Raw genomic sequence first — 16,947 nt, forward strand, 5'->3', positions numbered from 1 at the left:
ATTCTACTGCATAGTCTTCAAAATGTTAACAGATGCATAAATGGACTCAATACAAGTTTTCTTTCCCACTCATATTTATATTTGAATCCTTTTTTCCTCCGACACCCACACAGAACTGTAAACAGCCTTTTTAGGGTTTATATTATGCAGCACCCACAGTAACTTTATTCCCATACTTTTATGATTAAGGCCCCTTAATCATTTTCTGGAATGAATAAACATAACTTTACTGGGAGGGTGTCAATATTCAAACAAATAACTTGATTTTAAAGAATTTAGATTCAATAAAAAAGTATTTAATCAATTGGCCTGGGCCAATTCTAATCGACTTAATAAATATGAATTAATCATCCTCTAGGGCAAGGCACTATTCCATGTCCTGGTAAAAATGGTAAGTTCCCATCCTTAAGGAATCTAGAATCTATCAAAGGAATAAAATAAGCTGACAGGTAATAAGAGAAGGCCTAACAGTGGTAACACTATGACAGAAGTATAGACAAAATGCTCTGGCAAATACAGCAGATATCATTAGCTAGTGGGCCAATGGTTTTCCTCACTACTCATTGCTTGTTGGCAGAGGTGGAATCAATCTTAGCCTCTGGCCTCCCACAAGCTCAGGAGAGATGAGTCCCCTCTATTCCAGGGAATGAATGCTCCCTCCTCCATGACAATCATGACCTCAATTACCATAACATACCATATGCACACCAAATATGGCATCTACGCCCCTTGCCAGCGATTGGTATAGGGATGGGTTGTGGTGGAACCTGAATGATGAATGAAGCCCAAAGGGAAGTCTGCTAGGAGAGGAGGAGCTTCTGGGGGAAAAAAATTACCCTTTCATTTTATATCACACATACACACACGTGCGCGTGCTAAGACAAAGTGTTGTTCTGTCTTTGGATCTATTTGTTTGAGAACGTAATGCCTGGAGTTGTGTCTGCCATCATGTAACCAGGAGGGATAAGTGGAAAGATGGAAAGCCCTTAGGTCCTTGGTGGCATCAATGTGCCCCTGAATTAACCAATTCTGGTACCATCTACCTCTAAATGGATGCCACACACTATTTCTATGCTAGTGTTTTTCAATTGTTGGTCATAATTGATTAGTGGGTCATGACATCAACATGAGAACCCCATCATTTATGTGATGCCAGCAAACTATCTCTTCAATGATGTAAAGCTTATATGGCCAGAACTAAGGAGAATTATTTTGTTAATGACTTCCCGAGAAAAAAATCTGATAAATGGAGACAGAAATATATATCCTGGTGTATTCTAAAAAGTATATGCCCCCCCATGCACTTTGCCTCCCACATCTCATGAAAATATTGCCATTACATTTGTTCCCACCGAGAAACATTTTAAACATGTAGGCGATAATGTTACTTGGAGACTGTGTGATATTGGAAAGAACAAACTTTGGAGTCAGACTGGAGTTGCTTTCAATTTTTCTGATAGAAGAGGATTCTCTGTTTGGGAAAGTCATTGATAAAATAATTCTCTTTTATTAGGTTGGTGCAAAGGTAATTGCGGGTTTTGCAATTATTTTTAACCTTTTAAACCACAATTACTTTTGTACCAACCTAATATAATAATTCAAATAATACATAAACACACACACATATTCAAATCACATTTTGAATTACAAGGGGAAAAAAGTCAGGCTTTGGACTCTGAAGACTATTACTCACTATGGAATGAGATGTACTGCACAAGATAATTTTAACAAGAAACTAAAACTTGTGTATTAAATGTCCAAACATGTGTTTTAATATTATCATTCTCATGGTGGTCTTCTATAATCGACATTGTTCTACCGCATTAAACATTGTATATTAACCAGAACATAGCATCTTCTTGCTGGTCCAGAATGAGACTTATGAACACCCACCAGTGTGGTGTGTTGCCTTGGGAACTCAGAGGTAACAAGGCCTGTACGCTAGTTTTAAATTGACCCACACTACTCTCTTGTTCTAACTGTTCCTTTCTGCTCTTAGCGGTCACTTCTTTCTTTCTTTTTCTCTTTCTTTTTCTTTCTTTCTTTCTTTCTTTCTTTCTTTCTTTCTTTCTTTCTTTCTTTCTTTCTTTCTTTCCTTCCTTCCTTCCTTCCTTCCTTCCTTCCTTCCTTCCTTCCTTCCTTTCTTTCTTTTCTTCCTTCCTTCCTTCCTTCCTTTCTTTTTTCCTTTCCTTTCCTTTCCTTCCTTTGTTAATGTATATTAACATCTTCTACTATATAGCTTATTTTGTATACATATTCTCTCTAACAAAATTAAGTATTTTAGCGTTGAGATTGTTATTCTGGAAGTTCCACAGTCACTTTGAGACTATGTTATTTCCTGACTCTCCAACTGTGGCAGATAGCCACAACTGACAAAATTCTGACATGTAGATGTCACCACATGGTATAACACAGCTCATGAAAATCGAATAAAACAGTGTTTCTAATGCACTAAAACTCAGGTTTAGTCAGCTACCCAATGTGGCATATATTTGAATCAAATACGGAAGAAAATCACTAGATACTAATGATCAAGACTCAAAGTCCCTGAAATCAATAGCAGTACTGATCATAAATGCATTAATAAACCCAAACATCTATCTAAAGAATTCTTAAATCAAAAACAGCAAAAGTAGATTTGTGCTAAATTATCTTTGAAATTAAGCTAAAGATACAGACGAAGTTAAGTAAACCACCTGCAGGAACCGACCTCCCATGTCACTAATACATTTGGAATCTTCTCTGCTCTCATTCACTCTTTGTTAGTGACAGTTTCAATATGCATAATTTTTCTGGGGCACAAATACATGTCTAGGAATTGCCCTCAGAGAGTCATCAAAATGCATGAAAAGCCATGTGCAAAGATATTGATCACAGCATTATCTATACTCGTGAGAAATTGAGTCTCCCTTAAATTCTCCTATATTTAGCTGAAGAAATACTGTGATAAAAAAAGTATGCTTTACAAGAAAATTTATTAGTGGAGTAAGTGTGGTAAACTGAAGTTTAAGATGAAGACTGTATATCATTCGTGATGATTACACATGACCATGACATGTAAGTGACCAAAACACACATACAGAAATGTGCACAGATGTAGCTGTTTGTACGAAGATCCAATTTTTCCACAGTAAACATAAATTGCTTCTGCAATCAGAAACAAATTTAATTTTTTAAAAGTTTGTTCTCCCTGTCTTCTGCTTCAATCCAGACACACCTCCTTTCTTCAGTTCCCTTTGATGTGAGCTTTGGATCTCAGTGGGTCCCCTTCAGATCAATTCCAAGTAGAAATCAGTTCATAGGTACTTCATTTTTCAGAGAAATATTTCGACCAAAGAATGAACAATACAATCAATCAAACAACAAAGAGATGAATATTATAAAGTGAAGGAAGATGAATTAGAAACAACGCAAATAAAATAAATGACCATCAAGGCAGCTCCAGCTGAAATTCTGTCGAAGGTTAACTGGGTTCAAAGAGCAGGCAGGTCAAAGGTAAAACACAATGTCTAAGCCCTAAACCCTTAAAGAGCTGGGGGCTTGTAATGATTTTTCACTTTAAATGGGTTCTCTTTTGATTTAAATAATGTCTGAACTATTGCTGACTTAAAACTCATCAATTGTCTGATTTTACTTTGGGGCTGCAACTGCCTGTAATGTACTTATTTTCTCTCCTACGCTTAATTACATCAGGTCTGAACCATCTGAAGAGCCTGACCTCAATCAGCAACAATGCCAGTTAACCAGACAATGCTCACAATTTACTTATTAAAAAGGGCAAAGGAAAAGGCAGTCTAACAAACTAATTTCCAGGCTGTATTTCCATCACCACCTCTCTTGATAGCATGCACTAAAGATGGCGGTTCAAAGGATTACCTAGAAGTAACCTTTACTTTGCCAGACACAGTAATAGTTTCCACATTTTCCACATCAAAATTCAGATATGTAGGGTCATAATACAACAGAATAACTGAAATTAGAGACATATACTAACTAGTAATTTTCCTCTACTCACACTGTTCAGTAGGTGTTCCCAGGTGGCTATTCAAACTTAAAAGAATTAAAGTAAAATATAATTTAAAATTCAGTTCCTCAGTCACACTAAACACATTTTGAGTGCTAAAAGGCCTCGTGGGGTTAGCGGCTGCCATATTGGAGAGTGCAGATACAGGACATTTCCATCACCACCAAGAGCTGTATGACACAGTGCTATATACTGCTTTGTGAGGTGGAAGAACAATTCCCACTAATTCAAAGATTTTCAACATAAGATGAAACAAAAACGCATTTGCTGGTTAAAACTGAACATCTCAGCTATCCCTGACAAGCCATTTCCCAAGCATTCCAGGAAGCAGGATCTCGTATGGGAATTTTCTGAGAACTATACAAGCACCCTTCTCTTCCTCAGGTCGAATCACATGCACGAAAATGGTCTTTCCTCTACTTTTCTTTAAAAGTAGATGAATCCAACGTTCAACTAAATTAATTTTTCTGCTTGTAAGAGAAACTATTTCAGTTCCAAAGGAATTGTCATTTCTTTTCAGACCTCTACCAGCCACGTCCACACTGGAGGTAGAAGGCTGGGGCTGCCCTTGACCTAGGCCAAAGTCTAAGCTGACAGAAAGATTAAAATAAGAAAAAAACTTGAACTTTTGTCCAAAGGTGGTGGACTGCCTGTAAACATTAGAAAATATTCGTTTCTATTTTGTGGTTCAAACCAATGGTGCAACATAGGACAAATGGCTGTGTGTTTGTGCATACATGTGCACATATGTGTGCGCACATGCTCATTGAATTTACCTGTAGTTAAAGGACACATGTATGTGGAGACGTACACCATTTGAGCAACTTGAAATTTTAAATAAAACTTCTATGGTTATATCAGTGATCATCACCATGACACATTATACTTCTTCCAATATAAAATTCTATCAAGAAAAAAAGGTGCAGTTGCTCATTTTATCTACAAGCAATGCCCAGTTGACCACCTCTTCTCCTGACTCCAAACAAAATGAAAACACTGACTTTTCCCATAAATCTGAAGTTTGTCCCTTAGTAGGAAACAATTGCTGAAAATACCAATATCGAATTTAAGGCCAGGACTTTAAAAAGAATATAAAATAGCAACAACTGTATTAATAATAATTAAAAACAAACAAACACCAAAGACATCTAACTGTGAACAGCTTAACACGGGAGTCACAAGAGAAAAACGATTTCAATCAATTGCCCCATTTCCAGAACATAGTGCCTTCTAGTTGTGATCTATATTGCTTTAACAAAATAGTCATCAGTCTATTTGTTGTGAAATTCTTGTTAATTGGATCTTTTACTTTTTGTTTTGTGATTTGGCTTATAATTCCTTTGCCCCTACTTGGTTTAGAGCCTTATCAGCAGGGGTCATTGGCTCACATTTAGTTATTCAAAAATACTTCCCAGCCAGGAAGAATTCATCCTGGACTCAGCTGAAACACCTGACTCTTCTAGAAGATAAATAATACTTGATGAATAACATTGGACTGGGAGCGGTGAGGAGTGAAGTGGCTGAGGAGGGAAGAAAGGAATGGTCAGTTGGGTCCCAAAATATTTGCCTCGATAAATCACGCCTGAATCATGTATCAAAAATAAATAAATAAAAGCTCAATAAAGCCCCTTACAAGTAACATTGCCCTATGGTAACAAAAAATAGCCCAGGGTCCAGCATTTTCTTTTATTAATTAAAAAAAAAAGAAAGATTGTTAACAATGTTAAATATCTTCCTTGGAACAGCCAAATCTTGTTTTCCTCACCAAAGAATTTTCCATGCTTCCAATTTGTCTGTGGAATGTGAGGGGCTCTGGGGTCAGATAAGTGTCCACAGAAAGGCAACGATGGCTTCCCAGTGTGGTGGTGAAGTGGGCAGGCTCTGCAACCAGACTGTCTGGGTTCACAATCATGACCTTCACTTATCTGCTGTGGAAACTTGGACAAGTTTCTTAGCCTCTCTGTGCCTCAGTTTCCTCATCTATAAAATGTATGAACATCCAACTCTGAGTTCTTTCCTGTCAATGAGCCCCAAGCTCAACACATGTTGGCTATGTTTCTTATCTTCAAAAAGCGAGGCTTCTTCTGGCTCTGTAGATCCCCAAAAGGAACCCTACATAGTTGGAAGCAAGGATGGCGCAGAATTTGGACATAACATGGATGTTTTCTATGATAAAGGCTTCAAAGTCAAACACATCTGTCATTTATCAATGTAGCATCTCTGACATACAGCCACCTGAACACCTCCTTTACTGATTGCTACCTTGCTTGATCCCTGCCTTCTCCTATCTGACATCCCAGAGGCTGTTTTTTGCCAACGTCAACCAAAGGATAATACGAGAGTAAATCTATGAGGAGGGTGTCATGGGTTGCACAAGGCCCATTGGAGGCCAGAGTGTTAGACCTTCTCCCCCTGAATGTCTTTCTTTCACCTTCTTTGTAAGGCCTGGTCCCCACTTATAATGACTTCCAACTCTGATCATTCCCTTGTTGCTCTGGCATTGGTCACAGCTCATCTACGTCCACGTTAGGGATTTCTTTACCAAACTGTTTTTGTCTAGAGCAGTGGTTCTCAACTGGGGCAGCTGTGCCTCCTAGGGGGCATTTGGCAATGACTGGAGTCACAAGGTGGGGGTGGGACTGGGGGGTAGAGTGGTATTATTGGCACGTAGTGGGGAGAGAACAAGGATGCTGCTAATCATCCTACAAGGCACAAGACGGACCCCACAGCAAAGAATGGTCCAGGCTCGAATGTCAACACTGCTGAAGTTGAGAAACTTCAAATGATGCCAGCAGTGAATCAGGCTGTGTGTTCAGAATTGAACACACAGAAATAATGACACTCTGAACAAATGTAGAAGTGTGTGTGTGTTTTAAAACATAATTGAGAAAGAAAAACCAAGAGCTTAACTTTTAAAAGTTAGTAAACGTGATATAGAACCCCATACAACTGGCTTTTCACCTCCTGTACTGACTGCATCAGCAAAATCTAAACAGCTTGGGGAGTGGCCAGGAGATTAAAGAAAATTTGCAAGGTGAAGACGTGGCTGCCCCAGGATTAAGTCAGCTGATGTCTCCAAATCAAAACCATTCTGCAGAAACTAAAATAGCTATTTGTGTCACTTAAACGTGACAGTGTTGTTTCTTGGGAGGTTACTTAAAAGTGGTTTTGTTACCTGAGTAATAATAGTGGAAAAATAACCAGGCCATTAGCCATTAGTGTAACTACTGAATTAGAGCTCATCTAGTTTGGCTGGGAAATGTTCTATTTTGGGATTTGTTTGAATTTGAATAAAGAGAAATAAATAATTTTGTCCATAGAGTGGGCATGGATTTAAGATGCCTCCATTTTCTCCATTTTCAGAATTATCACTCTCCAAAAGTATTATTTGATGAATATCATAAGGTTTCGGTTACAAAATTATTACCCAAACACCTCAGCCCTGGAGAATAGAAAGCAGTGTGCTATGGACAGGAGACCCACTCTGAGCGCAGACTTTGGGTAACCTACAATATGTGACGAACCCAGGACATGAAACATACTATCTGTCCAAACATCAGACTCGAGACACTCCTCCAAGTGAGATTAACCTCATCCCTTTGGCCCTCACATCAGGAGAACAGCTGTAAACGAGCATCAGCTCAATGCCTCCTTGTCTAGGGGTCTTCTCTTACTGGTCTCCCCGGGCTGGAGTGCCCGGGCCTCGATGTTTCCCGAGATGTTTTGGACAGGCCTCCATTTCAAGCAACTACATACTTGTTTCTTCTTTGATCTCCCCACTAGCTAGCAAGCTCCCCGAGGCGGATTTAGAAAAATACCTGGGAACTCATCGGAGTGCTTAATATCTGCTCAAGAAACCATCATTAGCATTAAAATCCACTGTGCTATAATATCAAAGTAATGATAATAATAATATCAAACATTTACTGGGCTCTTATTATATTCTAGGCATGTTCTAAGCACATGACAGATGTTACCTCATTTAATTCTCACAACCTTATAGAGGAAAAATTGTCTCTATCCCCAATTTACAGATGAGGAGTTGTCTACACTTTAAACTTTAAAAAGAAATGAGGCACTTCTTAAAACACACACACCCTGTCTTGTTTATTATGAGAGCCATTTAAAAGGTAAACTAATTTGTCATCTGCCTCTAGGACCCTAACTAAAACAACCTGTATCTATTTCTAACAGCAAATCTGAATTCAACTCAATCAGACCCGTGAAGCTTGTCTCCTTTCGTCACTTACTTATTCTTGTCCATTTGATCTCCGAAGGATGTGCTAAGGAGCTAATTGTAAAGAAAAGCTCAAGAACCCCCAGCCCAATAACTCCTTTGCAGTTGTGATAAAACACCACAGATGGGGAGGAAACCTCTGCAAATATGGGCAAGTATCACCACACCAAGGCAGCACTGCCATGGCAACCAGGAGAAAGCCATGCAGCCCAGTCCTGGCTGTGAACCTGAGCATGACCGGCCCTCACTCCTTCCTTGGTTCCAAAAGATGGATTGAAAACAAATAAATGCAAGTCCAGTCCTCATAGGAACTGCAAGGTGCTATCTTTCTTTCATTGATTCACTCAGAGAAAGCTAGTGGGAACTAAGGATGTCTTGTTAGAAACTCCAGACCTTGGCCCTTCATTATCTTCCTTCCCAAGTAGCCCATTGAATGCATATTAAACACATATGGAAAGGCCATTTCAAGTGCCATTCTGAGGTTCACTAGAATGACCAGAAGAGGAAGGCCACTGATATATTCCTAGCATGAGAATGAATCAGAACTAATTGGCTGCCATACTCTCTCTACCTGGCATTAGATGTTCAGATTAAAATACATGAAAAGGTTCAAATTTCTCAATAGCTTCCTGCATTGTAGCTTCCAGAAATGTTAGATCTCAAGGCAGCTGTCCAAACTGGCTGCTTGCACAGGTCCTGACTAGGAAAGGGAATGTTTGTGAATTTGCACAGCTGCATGCAATAACAAATTCAGGCTCGGAGGGTTTACAAAATCCCATTTTTGCGCTGTTGATGATGAACTTGGGCTCAACCTAGGTCCCACAATGATTATTTTTCTGAATTTTAAACTAGGCCCAATAGAGCAACTTCATACTTTCAAAAATACTTCTTTTTAATGACAATTGTAGACTTCTAAAGTACTTATTGAACCTTGCTGAAATGTGCAATTCCTATTAGCAGGATTTCCAAAGACAGTTGGAAAATAAAGGGGGATATACTGCCTTGGTGGCTCATTTTTAAACAGGTAGAAAAAAATCTCCGTGATGACCAAAGGAATCCAGGTGCCCAGTAATAGGTGTCCCGGAACCTGCTATCACTACAACCTGGATTGATTTATTTTATAGTTGCTACTACTGTAAGTTATCAGAATCACAATGTTAAATCTTTGCCCTTCTTCCAAATGGAATCATTCAACAGATAGTAAATGATGATGGTTTAAGAGCAGTAAATTTCCTCCAAAAGAAACTTGGTTTTTAACAAATTAAATTAAATTAAATTAAATTAAATTATATATATAATTTAATTTATAATTAAAAAAAAAAAATATATATATATATATATATATATATATATATACATACACTTTATACTTGCAGCAACATGTACACATGATACAGAGAGGAAAAGGCGTGCAAATGAACTGAGGTAGCCTGGTCACGTAGTTTAAAGCAATAGATTGCCTTAGGAAAAAGCTATAGGAAAGCTTATGATTCCACCCTCTTGCTGTTAAAAAAAAAAATCACCAAATAAACTAATGTTTAATATGATAAGGTCTGTTCCTTTAGGAAGGGTCCAAAGAAACTTTTACTTGTAGCTATATGAAACCAGCAAGGATCTAAGCTCTGTGAATACGTTGGTAATATTCTAAATTAATAAGAAGATAGATTTTTGAGGTTCTTTCTATGCAATCATAAAAAATGCAGAATCGCAAAAGAATAAGGTTTGTACCAGAGGCTGCAAGCAGCAAAACTGAGGCATTCTGGTTTTCGGAACCAAGCATCTGTCTTTGCTGTATGGAGTAGCCACGGGGAAGAGTCAAACCACATTTTGTGGTCTCACATCAGTGCCCATATTGCCTGTAGACGTCATAGAATCTTGACACTTTATCATATTGAGGGGAAGGGCAACGTTTGTCCTTGTCCCAGATATCTGTCATTACATAGTCCCCAGTGATCCAAACCAAAAGAGAGGCTCAAAAGCAATAATGTTTACTCTCAGTTTGTCATGGACTAGCCAAGTGACCCTGCTATAATCTGATCCACTCTCACCCTCAGTTTTCTTATCTGTCACAGAAAAACACTGCACTAGATGGCCACTAAGACCTTGCAATAGTAACATCATAAGCCAATATGCATCGTTCAAGTCAAAGTGCGTCCATTTTAAAATACTGAGAAAATAGCCAAAGGAAAAGGTGCAGAAATGGCAGGACGTTTCTGAGGTTTGCGCTCAGCTCAATGAAAATGAGTGTCTTGGCAATGACGTGCAACATTCCAGTCAACCTGGCTTGATGGCTCTGAACCTTCTCCTAAAGCAACAGGCAGAGACATCTTAAGAGTCGTTTGAACCACCTGACCTTTGAAGTTGAAAGAGACTCAAGTGCTGGAACAAGCGGAGTGAATCCCTCCGAAGCCATTACTTCTCACTCCTTCCTGCTTGTGTCCACCTTCCCCAGATGCTGCTTCAGGATTATTACCCCGTGAAGTCTTTCACATACTCCTGACTTGGGTCCTGCCTCGCCCCAAGCAGGAGGCACAAAACATAAAGCCTGCAATGTACACACCATCTCTTCTTACCTCTCCAGGGTCCTTACACCTCAGCAGTAGCAGCAGCTCCAGGCAGAACTGACCCCCCATGATCCCCCGACGCAAAGCCCCTGTCCAGTGTGGGAACGCAGGAGGAGGCTGGAGATGAGGATACTGCTCAAAGAGCTAGTGGAGCCGGGCAGGCAGGCTCCCCGGCTGGAATGCGCTGCTAGAGGCCCTGGGAGGCAGAAGCCCTGGGGTCACTGTGAGCCTCTGAGTCAGACACCCTGGGGAGCTCTCAGCTCTAAAAGACTTCCTTCAGCACACAGGGCTGACCCGTACCCGCATTTACCAGGCAGAAAATCTGAGAGTTACAAAGTCGCGGTAAATGGGTACATACACATGTGCCAGTTTACAGGAAATGGAGAGATGCAATGTAAATGATGGAGGGAACAAATCATGCAAAGGAAATGCCAACACACGTATCTGATAAGGGACTCGTAGCCAGAATATATAAAGAATTCCTACAAGTCAATAACAAGAAGGCAAATAACCCGATTTAAAGATGGGCAAAGACTGAATAGACATTTCTCTGAAGAAAATACTCAAACGGCCAATAAGCAGATGAAAAGATGCCCGACATCAGTAGACATCAGGGAAATGCAAACCAAAACCACAGTGAGACAGCACGTCACACCCACCAAGATGGGGAGAAGGGAATGTTGGAGAAACTGGAACTCGCACACTTCGCTGGTGAGAATGTCAAATTCTTTGGAAAAACAGTTTGGCAGTTTCTCAAAATGTTAAACATAGATTTCCCATACAACCCAAGAAAACTGAAAATATATGTCCACACAAAAACTTGTACACAAAGCTGTTTACAGCAGCATCATTCAACCGATGAACAGGTCAACAAAATGGAGCATATCCACACAATGGAGCATTAGTCAGCTATGAAAGGGAATGAAGCACCGAGACGCGCTACAACGTGGATAAGCCTGGAAAACATGACACTGAGTGAAAGAAGCCAGACACAAAAGGCCACCTATTGTACGATTCCATTTATATGACATGTGCAGCACAGGCAAATCCATAGAGACAGAAAGTAGATTAGTGGTTGCCAGGGGCTGGGGGGATTGGGGGAAATAATGAATAAGGGGTACAGGGTTTCTTTTTGGGGTGATGAAACACTTCTAAACTCTGTGAATATACCATTAAATTATACACTTTCTATGTGAACTGCATGGTATGTGAATTATATCTCAATGAAGCTGTTATATTAAAAATGAGATGCTAGCTCTTATCCCCTTGCACAACCCTTGCCCAACTACACTGGGCTCCTCTGAAGTCACCGTTACTCCTGTCGATTTACCTATGTGGCTTGGCAGGGGCCATGGTGAGAAAGGGCTACCATGGAAGTGGCCCCTGGCTCACCGGGACCCTTCTGCTCAGCTTCATTTCTAGGCCACTGATGATCACAATTCTGCTCCAGCTTCATGGTTGAGACCCGCTCTTCCATGGCTCCTGCATTCCTGAGTGGTGACCCTCTTCCCAGTACGTCTGTGGTTCCCATTTCAAACTTACAGTTGTCCCCCATGTGGCCACGGTCTCCAGATTACACGTGATTTCAGCACAACGGGCCCTCACAGCTCAGTGTCTTCCCATGGCCGAAATTCAGTGCTTCATTATTACCTCTCACCTTTTTTGAAGGGAAAGGACCAATTTGGGGTTGCGTGTTTTTAAAATAGGGGTATTGCCTCCAGGGGCTGTTGTGCATTTTCACTATTATAAGTAAAAATAAAATTAGCAGGTGACGCCAATGAAGGAATCAATTCAATGAAGGGAATACCACGGTGGTCATTTGAGTTAAAAATGACATTCAACATTCTAATATGATTGTACCATCCGCTAAGAGAACTGCATTAGTTACTGACACATTTATTAATATTCATTATTACTATTTTTTGTTCACTTCCACATCCTTCATCTTTCCAAACGATGCTTGAGCACAACGGATCAATGCTCACGAACATCACTTTCTTAATGATACCTAGTTCCATCCTGTCCCATGCTCACAATTGTTTTGAACCAGTGTATTCCGCTATCAGGCCTAAAGTCTTAATAGAAAGGGTTGTTAGTGGTCCCAATTAGCTGTACATTAGTAAATGTACAGTGTCTGGAATTTGTCACATTTTGGACCAACATGTAATTTTTGTCCATCCTAGACTTGTCTTAAAAACGTTCAACTTTTAAAAGCCCTTAAAATTATTCATTTTAAAAGTTGGTACCATTGCCCTCTGAAGGTCGTCGGTGGAACTGTGAAGAAGTAGGCTTTCCCATCTGAAGATAAGCAAGGCGGCAAATGAATGTTTCCAGAAGAGCCTGCCTGCGTTCATTCTGTGTTGGAATGTCCATACAGGCTTTTTCTCAAACACGCTTGAGTGCTGTGGGTAATAGATGTCAGATAATAAAATTCAGAGGCACACGCTATGTGACTTTTTAAGGGAAAAAAGTGGGGGGAATCAAAGGGTTTAACAATTTTATTCACTGGCTTACATTCAGCGACTCTGAAAATTTGGCCACTGCTCAGGTTTGTGAATTTCTATGGAAAATGAACTGTTTGGCAAGCTCAGTCAAATATGAGGCTGATAAAAAATGTTTCATGCTTTCTCAAGACCTTATGCCACTGACTGTGTGGGATTGGAAAAACTGTTCAAATGTCAATTTAAGTGTCAATTTAAACAGTGTAAATAAATTATTTTCTATACCCATGTGAATTAATAAAATTCTGTTGATTTCAGGCCACAAGTTGAACTAAACTCTCTTTGAGTTTTTTTTTCCAATGTTCCAAGGATAGTATAATGTCTTTTAAATCTTACAGTTATTTAAAAAAATTTCTATTTGTTATTTTTTTCAATTACAGTTGACATTCAATATTATATTAGTTTCAGGTACTAATACCTGCATAGTGGTTAGATGGTTATAAAATTTACGAAGTGATCCCAGAACTTCAGATTAGGCAAGTTGAGTTCAGTAGAGTTCTGTTTCAGAGTCAGAAATGTTAATCCAATACTTTATTTTACCCTAATGAAGAATTGGCTGAAAATTCAATTGAAATGAAGTTGTTAGGAATCAGGTCTTGAACTCAAAAAAAAAAAAAAAAAAAGGAAGGAAGGAAGGAAGGAAGGAAGGAAGGAAGGAAGGATTAGGCCAAAAGAAATAAAACATGATTGTAACAGCCCAAATCATTACATAAAAAAGAATATTGTGGTGAATTGCACTGCAAAGTTCATGACTTGTGAATATTATCTCCAAACCAATAACCTCAGTGTTTTATAGAGTTAGCTATCCAACTGCCTTCTTGACCCTTCCATGTGGTATCTCAGGGTCATCTCACTTCACTTATCCAATACTGAACTCTTGACTTTTCCTCCTGGCAAATGTCTCTGTACCTAAGCCTCCTACATCTTCAGAGGCGTTTATAAAGCCTTTATCTCCGTGCCTGGCATGCAGACCTACTCAACAAACGTTGATGATGACTGATGATGAAGAAGATGATGATTTTCATGCACCCAATTAGTTGAGCCAGAAACCAAGTAGTTTTTCTTTATTCTTCTTTTCACCTCATGTCCCACATTTAATCCATTCCCAGGTTCTGTCAACTCTGCCTGCAGAATAAATCAGGAATCCGACCCCTCCTCTCCAACTCTGCTTTCGTCATCCCTCCTCCAGCCTCCATCATGTTTCTCCTGAAGAAATTCAACAGTTTTCTAAACAACCCAACCATGTCCACTCTTGCCCTCACCCAATTAACTGTCCATGGGGGAAACCACAACACCAGTCTTGATTACTAAGATGTATATAGTACTTATCATGTACTCATTAACATTAAATATGCTAAACAGCCTTATGACGTTGGTACTGCTATTACTTCCATTTCACAGGTGAGGAATTGAGCAAAGAGAGGCTGGAATGCATCCAAAATCACTCTGTGTCTAAGAGGCAAAGCCAGAATTCATACTTGAGCCATTGGGCTCCAGAACTGAGTGTTCAACCACTACACAAAACACCAAACCATACCCAAGCATTAAAAAATTACAAACAAGCAAGCAAAGATTGTCAATTTGTTCCACTGCATTTAGGATAAAATCCACCTGCATAGGACTTTCCCTGTGCCTTCCCTCTCGTGCCTCTCTCTCCTCCTGTTCCCCTGAAATGCATGGACAAGGCAAGCTTGGTCCTGCATAGGGGTTTCCTCCCATGCTGCTCCGGGAGCCTAAACTGCTCTTTCTGGCCATTTGCACATGGCTGGCTCCTCCTTCTTTATCCTTGAATCTCATTCCCTCAGAAAAGCCTTCCCTGACCTTCCCAATCCAAAGTCAGTGTTCCCTGGCTGCTTGATCTCAATACCCTGTTGATCTTCTTCTCAGCACCGCTCTCAATGTGTAATTGCTTTGGTATGCTTGTTCATTTGTCTATTGCCTGTCTCTCCCACTGGTCTGGAAGCTTCACAATTATAAATATTGTTTACGACTGTATTTCTACTATCTAGCATCATGTGTTACACATAGTAGGTGCTCAGAAAATTTGATAAATGATTGGGTGAAGACAAGACTACTTTGGTGACATGAAACATCCACCTAGACCTTAGGCTTTCCACGTGTGATTGCAGGATCAGAATCAGAGTCACACGGGGATGCTGTTAACCAAAAGTAGAGTCCCAGGACATTGTTATTTTAAGCACTTACTTTTGAAGCCTAACACCTAGTTTTCTAAAGAATTTTTATAATTTTGATGTTGGTATAATTTGGCAATGAGTAACTCACAGAATTCTTGTTTGGCTGTGCTTTTATACATAATCATGGTGTGGTTTCAGAAATACTTGCTACGAAAGAATAATGCACATTATAAATTGCTTTCACCTGTTGTACGATTGTTGAAAATATTCACTGACAACGAAATTGACACATACTATGTTTTCAGATATATAGGTAAACAGTTACATAATTACCTTGGAAGCCAATAATTTCCTTTTCACATTTCACATAGACATGTGTGTGAGCTCCTGGAAAGCATGCGGTTCCTGGGCCCTATAATGTATATAATGGACAAAATGGACTAGCTGGAGGCCAGTCCCAAATCAACCACAATAGGACTTCTGGGGCCCAGGAATCTGCATTTTAAGAAACTTTCCAGGAAATCCTTATGTAAACAAAATTTGAAGGCTATTTTTATCTACACTTATGTATATTGTTTTAGAAAAATATACAACAGATACTCAGTGTCCACTCTTTGAATGTGTGGTTTAATTCTGAGAACTCCAAGATAATGTTTCACGTAAAGGAAAATACACACTATTAATTGATATTATGTTCACTAAATGTCCAGGAATGCAGATTAGCAATAACCTTATTGGTAAAATAAATAATCTATGAGAACTCTCTTTTGTTGGCCTGTGTGTACAAGTGGGAAGGAAGGATAGGCATTTTTCACCTTGGAGTAAAAGGATGAACCATTTAGCGAGACAGAAAGAGTAGCAAGGTAAGTGCCTTAGCCCAGAACTTGACTAGGTTTTAGGCTATACGTGGATAATGTTAAGAAAACTAAAACTTGTTCTTTTGTTGCTTTTGGTTTATATACCACATATCAGTGAAATCATATGGTTCTCTGCTTTTTCTGTCTGACTTATTTCGCTCAGCATTACACTCTCAAGATCCATCCATGTTGTCACAAATGGTCCTATATCATCTTTTCTTACCGCCGAATAGTATTCCATTGTGTATATATACCACAACTTCTTCATCCATTCATCTATCGAAGGACATTTTGGTTGTTTCCATGTCTTGGCCACCGTAAACAAAGCTGCAATGAACATTGGAGCACACGTGTCTTTATCTCTAAATGTTTTCAGATTTTTTGGGTAGATACCCAGGAGAGGGATTGCTGGGTCATATGAGAAACAGAAACTCATAGACACAGACAATGGTTTGGTGGTTGTCAGAGGGTAAGGGGGGTGGGGGGTGGGAGATGAAGGTAAGGGGGATCGAATATATGGTGATGGAAGGAGAACTGACTCTGGGTGATGAACACACAATGGGATTTATAGATGATGTAATACAGAATTGTACACCTGAAATCTATGTAATTTTACTAACAATTGTCAC

At 39.5% G+C, this 16,947-nt stretch overlaps 1 protein-coding gene across 3 annotated transcripts in view; it reads right to left on the minus strand.

The window, feature by feature from the left end:
- Positions 1-16,947, minus strand: part of ARHGAP6 (Rho GTPase activating protein 6) — a 463,010-nt gene that overhangs the window by 130,549 nt on the left and 315,514 nt on the right. The gene's annotated exons all lie outside the window — the stretch shown is intronic.

Source organism: Rhinolophus sinicus, chromosome X (genome assembly GCF_036562045.2).
Source record: "Rhinolophus sinicus isolate RSC01 chromosome X, ASM3656204v1, whole genome shotgun sequence".
Lineage (NCBI taxonomy): Eukaryota > Metazoa > Chordata > Mammalia > Chiroptera > Rhinolophidae > Rhinolophus > Rhinolophus sinicus.